We start from the raw sequence: 15,239 nt of genomic DNA on the forward strand, positions 1-15,239 counted from the left end.
TGCCATGTTCCTGATGAGAATGAAAGCTTACAGCCCCTGGTATTCCCAGGCGGTTTTCCCATCCAAGTACTAACCAGGCCCGACCGTGCTTGCTTCCGAGATCAGACGAGATCGGCCGTGTTCAGGTTGGTATGGCCGTAAGCAATGTCAAATGTCACTAAAGCAGTATATATAAGTGGTCAAAATGATCATTGCGTGTATTTTGATTATGTAAATGTTACCATGTCTCCTGATGAGAATGAAAAGCTTACAGCACCTGGTATTCCCAGGCGGTCTCCCATCCAAGAACTAACCAGGCCCTACACTGCTTAGCTTCCGAGATCAGACGAGAACAGCCGTGTTCAGGGTGGTTTGGCCGTAAGCAATGATAACTGTCACAAACGCAGTATATATAAGTGGTCAAAATCATCATTGCATGTATTTTGATGATGTAAATGTTACCATGTCTCCTGATGAGAATGAAAAGCTTACAGCACCTGATATTCCCAGGCGGTTTCCCATCCAAGTACTAACCAGGCCCTTAGCTTCCGAGAGCAGATGAGATCAGACGTGTTCAGGGTGGTATGACCGTAAGCAATGGTAATTGTCACAAACGCAGTATATATAAGTGGTCAAAATGATCATTGCATGTATTTTGATGATGTAAATGTTACCATGTCTCCTGATGAAAATGAAAGGCTTACAGCACCTAGTATTCCCAGGCGGTCTCCCATTCAAGTACTAACCACGCCCGACCCTGCTAAACTTCCGAGATCAGATGACACTGGGTGTGTTCAGTGTGGTATGCCCTTAAGCAATTTTGTCAGTCAAGTGATTCAGTACATCTAATGACAACTAACTGGGGTCTTTTTTATTTTCATAGATCACTCTTTTATACATGTCTCATAAAAAGTCCAGCATTAGAGCATAAACACTCAAATATGTTAAGGTTGACTCTTCGGCTATAGTTGTAGTTGTACAACTATTTAACGCTGTACCAGTTGGCAGCATCACAACGTGCTAAACCGGTTAGCCTGTTCCAAGACAAACAGAAAACTTACAGCAATAAAAATGACAACACAACTACAGCCGGTAAAACTGTTCTTAATTGCTTGCCTAGGTAAACAAAGGTTAAATAAAAATAAATACTAACATACATACAGACACATTCTGACACATTGAAATTGGCCGTTAGCACGTTAACTTAGCCCCGTAGTTAGCTCCCCACTCCCCCGTATGCTAACGACCACGTTATCTCCACTGGCCTCGTTTTATTTCGGCGTCAGTTCAAATTGTGGACAACAGCAAATTGATGCAAAATACAAGCAATGTTAGGAAACCACTTGTCAATATTTCTAATGACAAATCTCGACAGCACACGTCGGCTACCACCTCAGACGTTGGGGTTTGCTGTATTGCCCGAAAGAAACGCAAAAAGAACTAATTTACATAATACTTACATCATTGTGTAGTAAAGCCACAATTTAGCGCTGTTAATAGGTTCCAGCTAGACCATTATGTACCTCAGAAGGAAATACGATAAAGAATCAGCCGCACATGATTAAACTACACGTGGACACAAACATATTGATTATACAATGTGGATGAGGCTTAAACAAACCTTTACACACAGTTAGGGAGCATGTTGGTCTAATTCTTGTGTGTTGTTTACGCGCACGTACAGACGCACGTGCGACTACATGCGCGCACATGGAGTAACGTTACATCCATACGTAGTTCCGTGCATGCTCACGCACATGGATGAAACAGGGCGATGACGTCATGGGATGTCTTCCTTTGATGATATCCTCAATTGTTTTCCTTTGATGATGATGTCATGAAATGTTTTTCCTTTGATCATGATGGCATAGAATCTTTGCCTTCATTACATCATCAAAATACATGCAATGATCATTTTGACGACTTATATATACTGCTTTAGTGACATTTGACATTGCTTACGGCCATACCAACCTGAACACGCCCGATCTCGTCTGATCTCAAGTACTTACATCATTGCATGTATTTTGATGTTTGTAAATGTTACCATGTCTCCTGATGAGGAATGAAAAGCTTACAGCACCTGGTATTCCCAGGCAGTCTCCCATCCAAGTACTAACCAGGCCCGACACTGCTTAGCTTCCGAGATCAGACGAGATCAGGCGTGTTCAGGGTGGTATGGCCATAAGCAATGGTGACTGTCACAAACGCAGTATATTTAAGTGGTCAAAATCATCATTGCATGTATTTTGATGATGTATATGTTACCATGTTCCTGATGAAAATGAAAGCTTACAGCACCTGGTATTCCCAGGCGGTCTCCCATCCAAGTACTAACCAGGCCCTAAGCTTCCGAGATCAGATGAGATCAGGCGTGTTCAGGGTGGTATGGTCGTAAGCAAGGGGTAACTGTCAAAAAACGCAGTATTATATAAGTGGTCAAAATGATCATTGCATGTATTTTGATGATGTAAATGTTACCATGTCTCCTGATGAAAATGAAAGGCTTACAGCACCTAGTATTCCCAGGCGGTCTCCCATCAAGTACTAACCAGGCCCGACCGTGCTTAGCTTCCGAGATCAGACGAGATCAGGCGTGTTCAGGTTGGTATGGCCGTAAGCAATGTTAAATGTCACTAAAGCAGTATATATAAGTGGTCAAAATGATCATTGCATGTATTTTGATGATGTAAATGTTACCATGTCTCCTGATGAGAATGAAAAGCCTACAGCACCTGGTATTCCCAGGCGGTCTCCCATCCAAGAACTAACCAGGCCCTACACTGCTTAGCTTCCGAGATCAGACGAGAACAGCCGTGTTCAGGGTTGGTTTGGGCGTAAGCAATGGTAACCGTCACAAACGCAGTATTATAAGTGGTCAAAATCATCATTGCATGTATTTTGATGATGTAAATGTTAAAGTAATAATGTAAATGCTTACAGCACCTAGTATTCCCAGGTGGTGTCCCATCCAATTTCTAACGAGGCCCGACACTGCTTAGCTTCCGAGATCAGGCATGTTCAGGGTGGTATGGCCGTAAGCAACTTTAACTGTCACAAACGCACTATATATAAGTGGTCAAAAATCATCATTGCATGTATTTTGATGATGTAAATGTTACCATGCCTCCTGATGAAAATGAAAAGCTTACAGCACCTGGTATTCCCAGGCGGTCTCCCATCCAAGTACAAAACCAGGCCCGACCATGCTTAGCTTCCTGAGATCAGACGAGGATCGGGCTTGTTCAGGTTGGTATGGCCGTAAGCAACGTCAAATGTCACAAAAGCAGTATATATAAGTGATCAAAATCATCCTTGCATGTATTTTGATGATGTAAATGTTACCATGCCTCCTGATGAAAATGAAAAGCTTACAGCAACGGGTATTCCCAGGTGGTTTCCCATCCAAGTACTAACCAGGCCCGACCGTGCTTAGCTTCCAAGATCGGCCGTGTTCAGGTTGGTGATGGCCGTAAGCAATGTCAAACATCACGAAAGCAGCATATATAAGTGGTCAAAATGATCATTTCATGTATTTTGATGATGTAAATGTTACCATGTCTCCTGATGAAAATGAAAAGCTTACAGCACCTAGTATTCCCAGGCGGTTTCCCATCCAAGTACTAACCAGGCCCGACACTGCTTGGCTTCCGAGTTCAAACGAGATCAGGCGTGTTCAGGGTGGTATGGCCGTAAGCGACGTTAACTGTCACAAACGCAGTATATATAAGTGGTCAAAATCATCATTGCATGTATTTTTGCTTTTGAGCTGAATCTTCTACAATGATACAGTCTGCCAGGAAAGTAGAGTCAGAATGTAACAGGTAGATATGAATCAGAGAGAAAAACAAGGCGACCCGGTCCAACCAGGGTTTGGGTGTGATTTGTGTTTAAACTGAACACTGCCTGAGATTGGCTTATCGTGAAAGGCCTACTGCACCTTAGCCAATCATCATCACCTATGCGGACGTCGCAGCTGTTTCAGCATGTCAATTTCAGGATATCAATTTCAACTTTTGCCTGTCTGAAAAATTTCCGGACGGCTCTTGTTGACTTTGACGCCGACTTCTCGTTGCTTTTTGCAGCATTTGGTAACAAATTCAAAGCTGCCCTCTCTGAGGAAAGATTGCACTTTCAGGCAATTTCCCAGAGTGCTCCCTACTGAGATATTTAGCTCTTTTGCTGTTTTGTTGGTTGCCATTGATGCTTGTTATTCGGGAAATGTTTTGTAAAACTTTGGACGAAAATCAATGAACCATGCTCTATTCAAGTGTGTTCTTTGTCTTGCTTGCAGTCAATTTGTAACTGTGAGAAGCACTAAAGAATGTACAGATCCACAGAGGCTTGTTTTAAACAAACTTTCAGTAAGATCAAAGGCAAAGATTCTATGCCATCATGGCCAAAGGAAAAGATTTGATGAAATCATCAAAGTACAGAATTCTATGACATCATGAAGGAAAACATTCTATGGCACATTCTATGTAAATTTTGTGAGGAGGGGCGCTAGGAAAGAGAGAGTGTGGGAAAGATTTTCCCAAATTTCTTCTGTTTTCTGTGATAATTTTCTTTTCTCTCACTCTGGTTGTGTTTTCATTTAGGTTCCTCGATCAAAGTTTTCATTAACACCTTTCAATCTTGAGTGTCACATAGTGAGGATCTTAACACTGCCGTCCCATGGTACTATTGATATGATAATATATGTCGTCAGATTTTGGCATGAGCAACCAAAATCACCACTACCACTCTTCTACCAACTGTATCAGTATTAGTGAAAAATAGTAGTAGATGTAATTATTTTTGTACCTTTAACATATTTACTTTTATATAGTTTCTCTCCTTTGGTTTTGGTTTGTTTTATCATTTTGCATTGTCTGTAAAACCTTCATTTCTCCACGGGGAATAACGTTTAAAAAAGTCCTGCCTTATCTCTAATTCAAGATTCAAGTGATTCAGTACATCTAATGACAACTAACTGGGGTCTTTTTTATTTTCATAGATCACTCTTTTATACATGTCTCATAAAAAGTCCAGCATTAGAGCATAAACAATTAAATAAGAAGGGTGGCTGTTCGACTATAGTTGTAGTTGTACAACTATTTAACCGCTTGTACCAGTTCGCAGCATCACAACGGGCTAACACCTCAGACGTTGGGGTTTGCTGTATTGCCCGAAAGAAACGCAAAAACAGAACTAATTTACATAATACTTACATCATTGTGTAGTAAAGCCACAAGTAGCGCTGTTAATAGGTTCCAGCTAGACCATTATGTACCTCAGAGGGAAATACGATAAAGAATCAGCCGCACATGATTAAACTACACGTGACACAAACATATTGATTATACAATGTGGATGAGGCTTAAACAAACCTTTACACACAGTTATGGGAGCATGTTGGTCTAATATTTGTGTATTGTTTTTGCGCACGTACAGACGCACATGCGGACTACATGCGCGCACATGGAGTAACGTTACATCCATACGTAGTTCCGTGCATGCTCACGCACATACAAAAGAAACGATGGATGAAACAGAGCGATGACGTCATGGGATGTCTTTCCTTTGATGATGATGTCATGAAATGTTTTCCTTTGATCATGATGGCATAGAATCTTTGCCTTTGATCTTATTTAAAGTTTGTTTTATACAAACTAGGTGGGTCCGTAGATTCTGTTAGACTTTCAAACTGAAAGCAAGCGAGACAAGCAAACACGGGCGTCTTACGAGGTGGTATGGTGTCAGTCAAAAAGCGGTACATATAAGTGGTCAAAATCAATATTGCATGTATTATTTATGATGGAAATGTTCCTGTGTCCCTGATGAAAATGAAAGGCTTTACAGGACCTGGGCGTGTTCAGGTTGGTATGGCTGTAAGCAATGTCAAACATCACTAAAGCAGTATATATAAGTGGTCAAAATGATCATTGCATGTATTTTGATGATGTAAATGTTACCATGTCTCCTGATGAAAATGGTAACAAATTCAAAGCCGCCCTCTCTGAGGAAAGATTGCACTTTCAGGCAATTTCCCAGAGTGCTCCCTACTGAGATATTCAGCTCTTTTGCTGTTTTGTTGGTTGCCATTGATGCTTGTTATTCGGGAAATGTTTTGTAAAACTTTGGACGAAAATCAAATGAAACCATGCTCTATTCAAGTGTGTTCGTTGTCTTGCTTGCAGTCAGTTTGTAACTCTGAGAAGCACTAAAGAATGTACAGATCCACAGAGGCTTGTATAAAACAAACTTTCAGTAAGATCAAAGTTAAAGATTCTATGCCATCATGGCCAAAGGAAAAGATTTGATGAAAGGACAGAATTCTATGACATCATGAAGGAAAACATTCTATGGACACATTCTATGTAAATTTTGTGAGGAGTGAGCTAGGAAGAGAGAGTGTGGGAAAGATTTTCCAAATTTCTTCTGTTTTCTGTGATAATTTTCTTTTCTCTCACTCTGGTTGTGTTTTCATTTAGGTTCCTCGATCAAAGTTTTCATTAACACCTTTCAATCTTGAGTGTCACATAGTGAGATCTATAAAAACTGCCGTCCGATGGGTACTATTGATATGATTTAAAATATGTCGTCAGATTTTGGCATGAGCAACCAAAATCACCACTACCACTCTTCTACCAACTGTATCAGTATTAGTAATAAATAGTAGTAGATTTAATTATTTTTGTACCTTTAACATATTTACTTTTATATAGTTTCTCTCCTTTGGTTTCGGTTTGTTTTATCATTTTGCATTGTCTGTAAAACCTTCATTTCTCCACGGGGAATAACGTAAAATAGTCCTGCCTTATCTCTAATTCAAGATTCAAGTGATTCAGTACATCTAATGACAACTAACTGGGGTCTTTTTTATTTTCATAGATCACTCTTTTATACATGTGTCATAAAATGTCCAGCATTAGAGCTTAAAAACTCAAATATGTTAAGGTTGGGCTCTTCGGCGATAGTTGTAGTTGTACAACTATTTAACGCTGTACCAGTTGGCAGCATCACAACGTGCTAAACCGGTTAGCCTGTTCCAAGACAAACAGAAAAACTTACAGCAATAAAATGACAACACAACTACAGCCCGGTAAAAAATGTTTCTTAATTGCTTGCATAGGTAAACAAAGGTTAAATAAAAATAAAATACTAACATACATACAGACACATTCTGACACATTGAAATTGGCCGTTAGCACGTTAACTTAGCCCCGTAGTTAGCTCCCCACTCACCGTATGCTAACGACCACGTTATCTCCACTGGCCTCGTTTTATTTCGGCGTCAGTTCAAATTGTGGACAACAGCAATTGATGCTAAATACAAGCAATGTTTGGAAACCACTTGTCAATATTTCTAATGACAAATCTCGACAGCACACGTCGGCTACCACCTCAGACGTTGGGGTTTGCTGTATTGCCCGAAAGAAACGCAAAAAAGAAATCATTTACATAATACTTACATCATTGTGTAGTAAAGCCACAAGTAGCGCTGTTAATAGGTTCCAGCTAGACCATTATGTACCTCAGAAGGAAATACGATAAAGAATCAGCCGCACATGATTAAACTACACGTGACACAAAATATTGATTTATACAATGTGGATGAGGCTTAAACAAACCTTTACACACAGTTATGGGAGCATGTTGGCCTAATTCTTGTGTGTTGTTTTCGCGCACGTACAGACGCACGTGCGACTACATGCGCGCACATGGAGTAACGTTACATCCATACGTAGTTCCGTGCATGCTCACGCACATACAAAAGAAACGATGGATGAAAAAGGGCGATGACGTCATGGGATGTCTTCCTTTGATGATGTCCTCAATTGTTTTCTTTTGATGATGATGTCATGAAATGTTTTCCTTTGATCATGATGGCATAGAATCTTTGCCTTTGATCTTATTGAAAGTTTGTTTTATACAAACCTAGGTGGGTCCGTAGATTCTGTTAGACTTTCAAACTGAAAGCAAGCGAGACAAGCAAACACGGGCGTCTTACGAGGTGGCATGGTGTCAGTCACAAAAGCGGTACATATAAGTGGTCAAAATCAATATTGCATGTATTATGATGATGGAAATGTTCCTGTGTCGCTGATGAAAATGAAAGGCTTACAGGACCTGGGCGTGTTCAGGTTGGTATGGCCGTAAGCAATGTCAAACATCACTAAAAACAGTATATTAAAGTGGTCAAAATGATCATTGCATGTATTTTGATGATGTAAATGTTACCATGTCTCCTGATGAAAATGGTAACAAATTCAAAGCCGCCCTCTCTGAGGAAAGATTGCACTTTCAGGCAATTTCCCAGAGTGCTCCCTACTGAGATATTCAGCTCTTTTGCTGTTTTGTTGGTTGCCATTGATGCTTGTTATTCGGGAAATGTTTTGTAAAACTTTGGACGAAATCAATGAACCATGCTCTTTTCAAATGTGTTCCTTGTCTTGCTTGCAGTCAATTTGTAACTCTGAGAAGCACTAAAGAATGTACAGATCCACAGAGGCTTGTATAAAACAAACTTTCAGTAAGATCAAAGGCAAAGATTCTATGCCATCATGGCCCAAAGGAAAAGATTTGATGAAAGGACAGAATTCTATGACATCATGAAGGAAAACATTCTATGGCACATTCTATGTAAATTTTGTGAGGAGTGCGATAGGAAGAGAGAGTGTGGGAAAGATTTTCCAAATTTCTTCTGTTTTCTGTGATAATTTTCTTTTCTCTCACTCTGGTTGTGTTTTCATTTAGGTTCCTCGATCAAAGTTTTCATTAACACCTTTCAATCTTGAGTGTCACATAGTGAGATCTATAACACTGCCGTCCGATGGGTACTATTGATATGATAATATATGTCGTCAGATTTTGGTTATGAGCAACCAAAATCACCACTACCACTCTTTACCAACTGTATCAGTATTAGTAATAAATAGTAGTAGATGTAATTATTTTTTGTACCTTTAACATATTTACTTTTATATAGTTTCTCTCCTTTGGTTTTGGTTTGTTTTATCATTTTGCATGGTCTGTAAAAACCTTCATTTCTCCACGGGGAATAACGTAAAATAGTCCTGCCTTATCTCTAATTCAAGATTCAAGTGATTCAGTACATCTAATGACAACTAACTGGGGTCTTTTTTATTTTCATAGATCACTCTTTTATACATGTCTCATAAAAAGTCCAGCATTAGGCATAAACACTCAAATATGTTAAGGTTGACTCTTCGGCTATAGTTGTAGTTGTACAACTATTTAACGCCTGTACCAGTTGGCAGCATCACAACGTGCTAAACCCGGTTAGCCTGTTCCAAGACAAACAGAAAACTTACAGTAATAAAAATGACAACACAAAATACAGCCGGTAAAAACTGTTCTTAATTGTTGCCTAGGTAAACAAGGTTAAATAAAAATAAAAATCTAACATACATACAGACACATTCTGACACATTGAAATTGGCCGTTAGCCGTTAACTTAGGCCCGTAGTTAGCTCCCCACTCCACGTATGCTAACGACCACGTTTATCTCCCCTGGCCTCGTTTTATTTCGGCGTCAGTTCAAATTGTGGACAACAGCAAATTGATGCAAAATACAAGCAATGTTAGGAAACCACTTGTCAATATTTCTATGACAAATCTCGACAGCACACGTCGGCTACCACCTCAGACGTTGGGGTTTGCTGTATTGCCCGAAAGAAACGCAAAAAAGAAATCATTTACATAATACTTACATCATTGTGTAGTAAAGCCACAAGTAGCGCTGTTAATAGGTTCCAGCTTTGACCATTATGTACCTCAGAAGGAAATACGATAAAGAATCAGCCGCACATGATTAAACTACACGTGACACAAACATATTGATTATACAATGTGGGATGAGGCTTAAACAAACCTTTACACACAGTTATGGGAGCATGTTGGTCTAATTCTTGTGTGTTGTTTTCGCGCTCGTACAGACGCACGTGCGACTACATGCGCGCACATGGAGTAACGTTACATCCATACGTAGTTCCGTGCATGCTCACGCACATGGATGAAACAGGGCGATGACGTCATGGGATGTCTTCCTTTGATGATGTCCTCAATTGTTTTCCTTTGATGATGATGTCATGAAATTTTTTCCTTTGATCATGATGGCATAGAATCTTTGCCTTTGATCTTATTGAAAGTTTGTTTTATACAAACCTAGGTGGGTCCGTAGATTCTGTTAGACTTTCAAACTGAAAGCAAGCGAGACAAGCAAACACGGGCGTCTTACGAGGTGGTATGGTGTCAGTCACAAAAGCAGTACATATAAGTGGTCAAAATCAATATTGCATGTATTATGATGATGGAAATGTTCCTGTGTCCCCTGATGAAAATGAAAGGCTTACAGGACCTGGGCGTGTTCAGGTTGGTATGGCCGTAAGCAATGTCAAACATCACGAAAGCAGCATATATAAGTGTTCAAAATGATCATTTCATGTATTTTGATGATGTAAATGTTACCATGTCTCCTGATGAAAATGGTAACAAATTAAAAAACCGCCCTCTCTGAGGAAAGATTGCACTTTCAGGCAATTTCCCAGAGTGCTCCCTACTGAGATATTCAGCTCTTTTGCTGTTTTGTTGGTTGCCATTGATGCTTGTTATTCGGGAAATGTTTTGTAAAACTTTGGACGAAAATCAATGAACCATGCTCTATTCAAGTGTGTTCCTTGTCTTGCTTGCAGTCAATTTGTAACTCTGAGAAGCACTAAAGAATGTACAGATCCACAGAGGCTTGTATAAAACAAACTTTCAGTAAGATCAAAGGCAAAGATTCTATGCCATCATGGCCCAAAAGGAAAGATTTGATGAAAGGACAGAATTCTATGACATCATGAAGGAAAACATTCTGTGGCACATTCTATGTACATTTTGTGAGGGGTGCGCTAGGGAAGAGAGAGTGTGGGAAAGATTTTCCAAATTTCTTCTGTTTTCTGTGATCATTTTCTTTTCTCTCACTCTGGTTGTGTTTTCATTTAGGCCCCTCGATCAAAGTTTTAATTAACACCTTTCAATCTTGAGTGTCACATAGTGAGATCTAAAGACTCCCGGGCCCGATGGTTTTGATATGATAATATATGTCGTCGATTTTGGCATGAGAAACCCCAAAATCACCACTACCACTCTTCTCCCAATGTTCAATATTATAATAAATGTGTAGATGAAATTATTTTTGTCCTTTAACATATTTTCTTTTATATAGTTTTTCTCCTTTGGTTTTGGTTTGTTTTATCATTTTTATTGTCTTACCAGCGTACCAGTTGGCGGCATCCAACGTGCTAAACCGGTTTGCCCCGTTTAAGACAAACAGAAAAATTACGCAAAAAAATGACAACACAAAATACAGCCGGTTTAAAAAAAGTTCTTAATTGTTTCCTAGGGAAACAAGGGGGTTAAAAAAAAAATAATGATGAGTAAATGTTACCATGTCTCCTGATGAAATGAAAGGCTTACAGCACCGTATTCCAAAACGGGGGCCCCACCAAGTACTAACAGGGCCCGACCGTGTTAGCTTCCCAGATCGCGAGATCGGGCCCTTTTTTAGGTTGGTATGGCCGGGAAGCAATATCAAATGTACTAAAGCAGTATATATAAGTGGTCAAAATGATCAGCATGTATTTTGATGATGTAAATGTACCATGTCTCCTTATGAGAAGAAACGCTTACGCACCGGTATTCCCAGGCGGTTCCCATCCAAATCTAACCAGGCCCTACATGCTTAGCTTCCGAGATCGATGAGATCAGGCGTTTTTCAGGGTGGTATGGGGCCGTAAGCAAAGGTTACTGTCACAAACGAAGTATATATGTGGTCAAAAAAATCATTGCATGTATTTTTATGATGTAAATGTTACCATGTCTCCTGTGAAAAGAAAGGCTTACGCCCTGTTTCCCAGGGGGTCTCCCTTCCAAGTACTAACCAGGCCCGCCCGTGCTTGCTTCCGAATCAGACGAGATCGGGCGGTTTCAGGTTGGTATGGCCGTAGCAAGCAAATTTTCACTAAAGCGTATATATAAGTGGTCAAAAGATCTTTCTGTATTTTTTATGATGTAAATGTTACCAGTCTCCTGATGAGAATGAAAAAAATTACGCACCTGGGATTCCCCGGCGGGGTTTTTCCCACATCCCGAACTAACCAGGCCCTACACTGCTTAGCTTCCGAGATCAGACGAGAACAGCCCTTTTTTCAGGGTGTTATGGCTGTAAGCAATGGTAAATGTCACAACGCGGATATATAAGTGGTCAAAATCATCATTTTCTGTATTTTTTATGATGTAAAAGTTACCCTGTCTCCTGATGAGAATGAAAAGCTTACAGCACCTGGTATTCCCAGGCGGTCTCCCATCCAAGTACTAACCAGGCCCGACCATGCTTAGCTTCCGAGATCAGACGAGATCAGGCTTGTTCAGGTTGGTATGGCCGTAAGCAACGTCAAATGTCACTAAAGCAGTATATATAAGTGATCAAAATCATCCTTGCATGTATTTTGATGATGTAAATGTTACCATGTCTCCTGATGAAAATGAAAAGCTTACAGCACCTAGTATTCCCAGGCGGTCTCCCATCCAAGTACTAACCAGGCCCGACACTGCTTGGCTTCCGAGATCAGGCGTGTTCAGGGTGGTATGGCCGTAAGCAACGTTAACTGTCATAAACGCAGTATATATAATTGGTCAAAATCATCATTGCATGTATTTTTGTTTTTGAGCTGAAGCTTCTACAATGATACAGTCTGCCAGGAACTAGAGTCAGAATGTAACAGGTAGATATGAATCAGAGAGAAATACAAGGCGACCCGGTCTAACCAGGGTTTGGGTGTGATTTGTGTTTAATCTGAACACTGCCTGAGATTGGCTTATCGTGAAAGGCCCACTGCACCTTAGCCAATCATCATCACCTAGGCGGACGTCGCAGCTGTTTCAGCATGTCAATTTCAGCATATCAATTTCAACTTTTGCCTGTCTGAAAATTGCCGGACGGCTCTTGTTGACTTTGACGCCGAATTTCTCGTTGGTTTTTGCAGCATTTGGTAACAAATTCAAAGCCGCCCTCTCTGAGGAAAGATTGCACTTTCAGGTAATTTCCCAGAGTGCTCCCTACTGAGATATTCAGCTCTTTTGCTGTTTTGTTGGTTGCCATTGATGCTTGTTATTCGGGAAATGTTTTGTAAAACTTTGGACGAAAATCAATGAACCATGCTCTATTCAAGTGTGTTCCTTGTCTTGCTTGCAGTCAATTTGTAACTCTGAGAGGCACTAAAGAATGTACAGATCCACAGAGACTTGTATAAAACAAACTTTCAGTAAGATCAAAGGCAAAGATTCTATGCCATCATGGCCAAAGGAAAAGATTTGATGAAAGGACAGAATTCTATGACATCATGAAGGAAACATTCTATGGCACATTCTATGTAAATTTTGTGAGGAGTGCGATAGGAAGAGAGAGTGTGGGAAAGATTTTCCAAATTTCTTCTGTTTTCTGTGATAATTTTCTTTTCTCTCACTCTGGTTGTGTTTTCATTTACGTTCCTCGATCAAAGTTTTCATTAACACCTTTCAATCTTGAGTGTCACATAGTGAGATCTATAACACTGCCGTGCGATGGTACTATTGATATGATAATATATGTCGTCAGATTTTGGCATGAGCAACCAAAATCACCATTACCACTCTTCTACCAACTGTATCAGTATTAGAAATAAATAGTAGTAGATGTAATTATTTTTGTAACTTTAACATATTTACTTTTATATAGTTTCTCTCGTTTGGTTTTGTTTTATTTTAGCATTTTGCATTGTCTGTAAAACCTTCATTTCTCCACGGGGAATAACGTAAAATAGTCCTGCCGGTTAGTCTGTTCCAAGACAAACAGAAAACTTACAGCAATAAAAATGACAACACAACTACAGCCGGTAAAACTGTTCTTAATTGCTTGCCTAGGTAAACAAAGGTTAAATAAAAATAAAATACTAACATACATACAGACACATTCTGACACATTGAAATTGGCCGTTAGCACGTTAACTTAGCCCCGTAGTTAGCTCCCCACTCCACCGTATGCTAACGACCACGTTATCTCCACTGGCCTCGTTTTATTTCGGCGTCAGTTCAAATTGTGGACAACAGCAAATTGATGCAAAATACAAGCAATGTTAGGAAACCACTTGTCAATATTTCTAATGACAAATCTCGACAGCACACGTCGGCTACCACCTCAGACGTTGGGGTTTGCTGTATTGCCCGAAAGAAACGCAAAAAAGAAATCATTTACATAATACTTACATCATTGTGTAGTAAAGCCACAAGTAGCGCTGTTAATAGGTTCCAGCTAGACCACTATGTACCTCAGAAAGAAATACGACAAAGAATCAGCCGCACATGATTAAACTACACATGACACAAACATATTGATTATACAATGTGGATGAGGCTTAAACAAACCTTTACACACAGTTATGGGAGCATGTTGGTCTAATTTTAGTGTATTGTTTTCGCGCACGTACAGACGCACGTGCGACTACATGCGCGCACATGGAGTAACGTTACATCCATACGTAGTTCCGTGCATGCTCACGCACATACAAAAGAAACGATGGATGAAACAGGGCGTTGACGTCATGGGATGTCTTCCTTTGATGATGTCCTCAATTGTTTTCCTTTGATGATGATGTCATGAAATGTTTTCCTTTGATCATGATGGCATAGAATCTTTGCATTTGATCTCATTGAAAGTTTGTTTGATACAAACCTAGGTGGGTCCGTAGATTCTGTTTGACTTTCAAACTGAAACTCAGGCGTGTTCAGGATGGTATGTCCGTAAGCAACGTTAACTGTCACAAACGCAGTATATATAAGTGGTCAAAATCATCATTGCATGTATTTTGATGATGTAAATGTTTCCATGTCTCCTGATGAAAATGAAAGGCTTACAGCACCTAGTATTCCCAGGCGGTCTCCCATCCAAGTACTAACCAGGCCCGACCGTCCTTAGCTTCCGAGATCAGACGGGATCTGGGCGTGTTTAGGTTGGTATGGCCGTAAGCAATGTCAAATGTCACTAAAGCAGTATATATAAGTGGTCAAAATGATCATTGCATGTATTTTTATGATGAAAATGTTACCATGTCTCCTGATGAGAATGAAAAGCTTACAGCACCTGGTATTCCCAGGCGGTCTCCTATCCAAGTGCTAACCAGGGCCTACATGCTTAGCTTCCGAGATCAGACGAGATCAGGCGTGTTCAGTGTGGT

At 40.1% G+C, this 15,239-nt stretch overlaps 4 non-coding genes and 8 pseudogenes across 4 annotated transcripts; all 12 read right to left on the reverse strand.

Annotated features, from left to right (window-relative positions):
- Positions 1–24: 24 nt before the first annotated feature.
- Positions 25–143, reverse strand: LOC125002388 (annotated as a pseudogene).
- A 101-nt stretch (positions 144–244) lies between these two features.
- On the reverse strand, positions 245–363 carry LOC125001701 (annotated as a pseudogene).
- Positions 364–676: 313 nt separating this feature from the next.
- Positions 677–795, reverse strand: LOC125002800 (annotated as a pseudogene).
- A 1,255-nt stretch (positions 796–2,050) lies between these two features.
- LOC125002508 lies at positions 2,051–2,169 on the reverse strand. Its single transcript, XR_007111789.1, has one exon. It is a non-coding gene; the product is annotated as a 5S ribosomal RNA (ribosomal RNA).
- Positions 2,170–2,268: 99 nt separating this feature from the next.
- On the reverse strand, positions 2,269–2,379 carry LOC125002656 (annotated as a pseudogene).
- Positions 2,380–2,483: 104 nt separating this feature from the next.
- Positions 2,484–2,601, reverse strand: LOC125001362. Its single transcript, XR_007111621.1, has one exon. It is a non-coding gene; the product is annotated as a 5S ribosomal RNA (ribosomal RNA).
- A 101-nt stretch (positions 2,602–2,702) lies between these two features.
- Positions 2,703–2,822, reverse strand: LOC125002517 (annotated as a pseudogene).
- A 302-nt stretch (positions 2,823–3,124) lies between these two features.
- On the reverse strand, positions 3,125–3,246 carry LOC125002371 (annotated as a pseudogene).
- A 312-nt stretch (positions 3,247–3,558) lies between these two features.
- LOC125003074 lies at positions 3,559–3,677 on the reverse strand. Its single transcript, XR_007111942.1, has one exon. It is a non-coding gene; the product is annotated as a 5S ribosomal RNA (ribosomal RNA).
- Positions 3,678–12,298: 8,621 nt separating this feature from the next.
- On the reverse strand, positions 12,299–12,417 carry LOC125003140. Its single transcript, XR_007112007.1, has one exon. It is a non-coding gene; the product is annotated as a 5S ribosomal RNA (ribosomal RNA).
- A 101-nt stretch (positions 12,418–12,518) lies between these two features.
- Positions 12,519–12,627, reverse strand: LOC125002075 (annotated as a pseudogene).
- Positions 12,628–14,912: 2,285 nt separating this feature from the next.
- On the reverse strand, positions 14,913–15,032 carry LOC125001559 (annotated as a pseudogene).
- Positions 15,033–15,239: the final 207 nt, after the last annotated feature.

Source organism: Mugil cephalus, chromosome 23 (assembly GCF_022458985.1).
Source record: "Mugil cephalus isolate CIBA_MC_2020 chromosome 23, CIBA_Mcephalus_1.1, whole genome shotgun sequence".
In the NCBI taxonomy this organism is placed as follows: domain Eukaryota; kingdom Metazoa; phylum Chordata; class Actinopteri; order Mugiliformes; family Mugilidae; genus Mugil; species Mugil cephalus.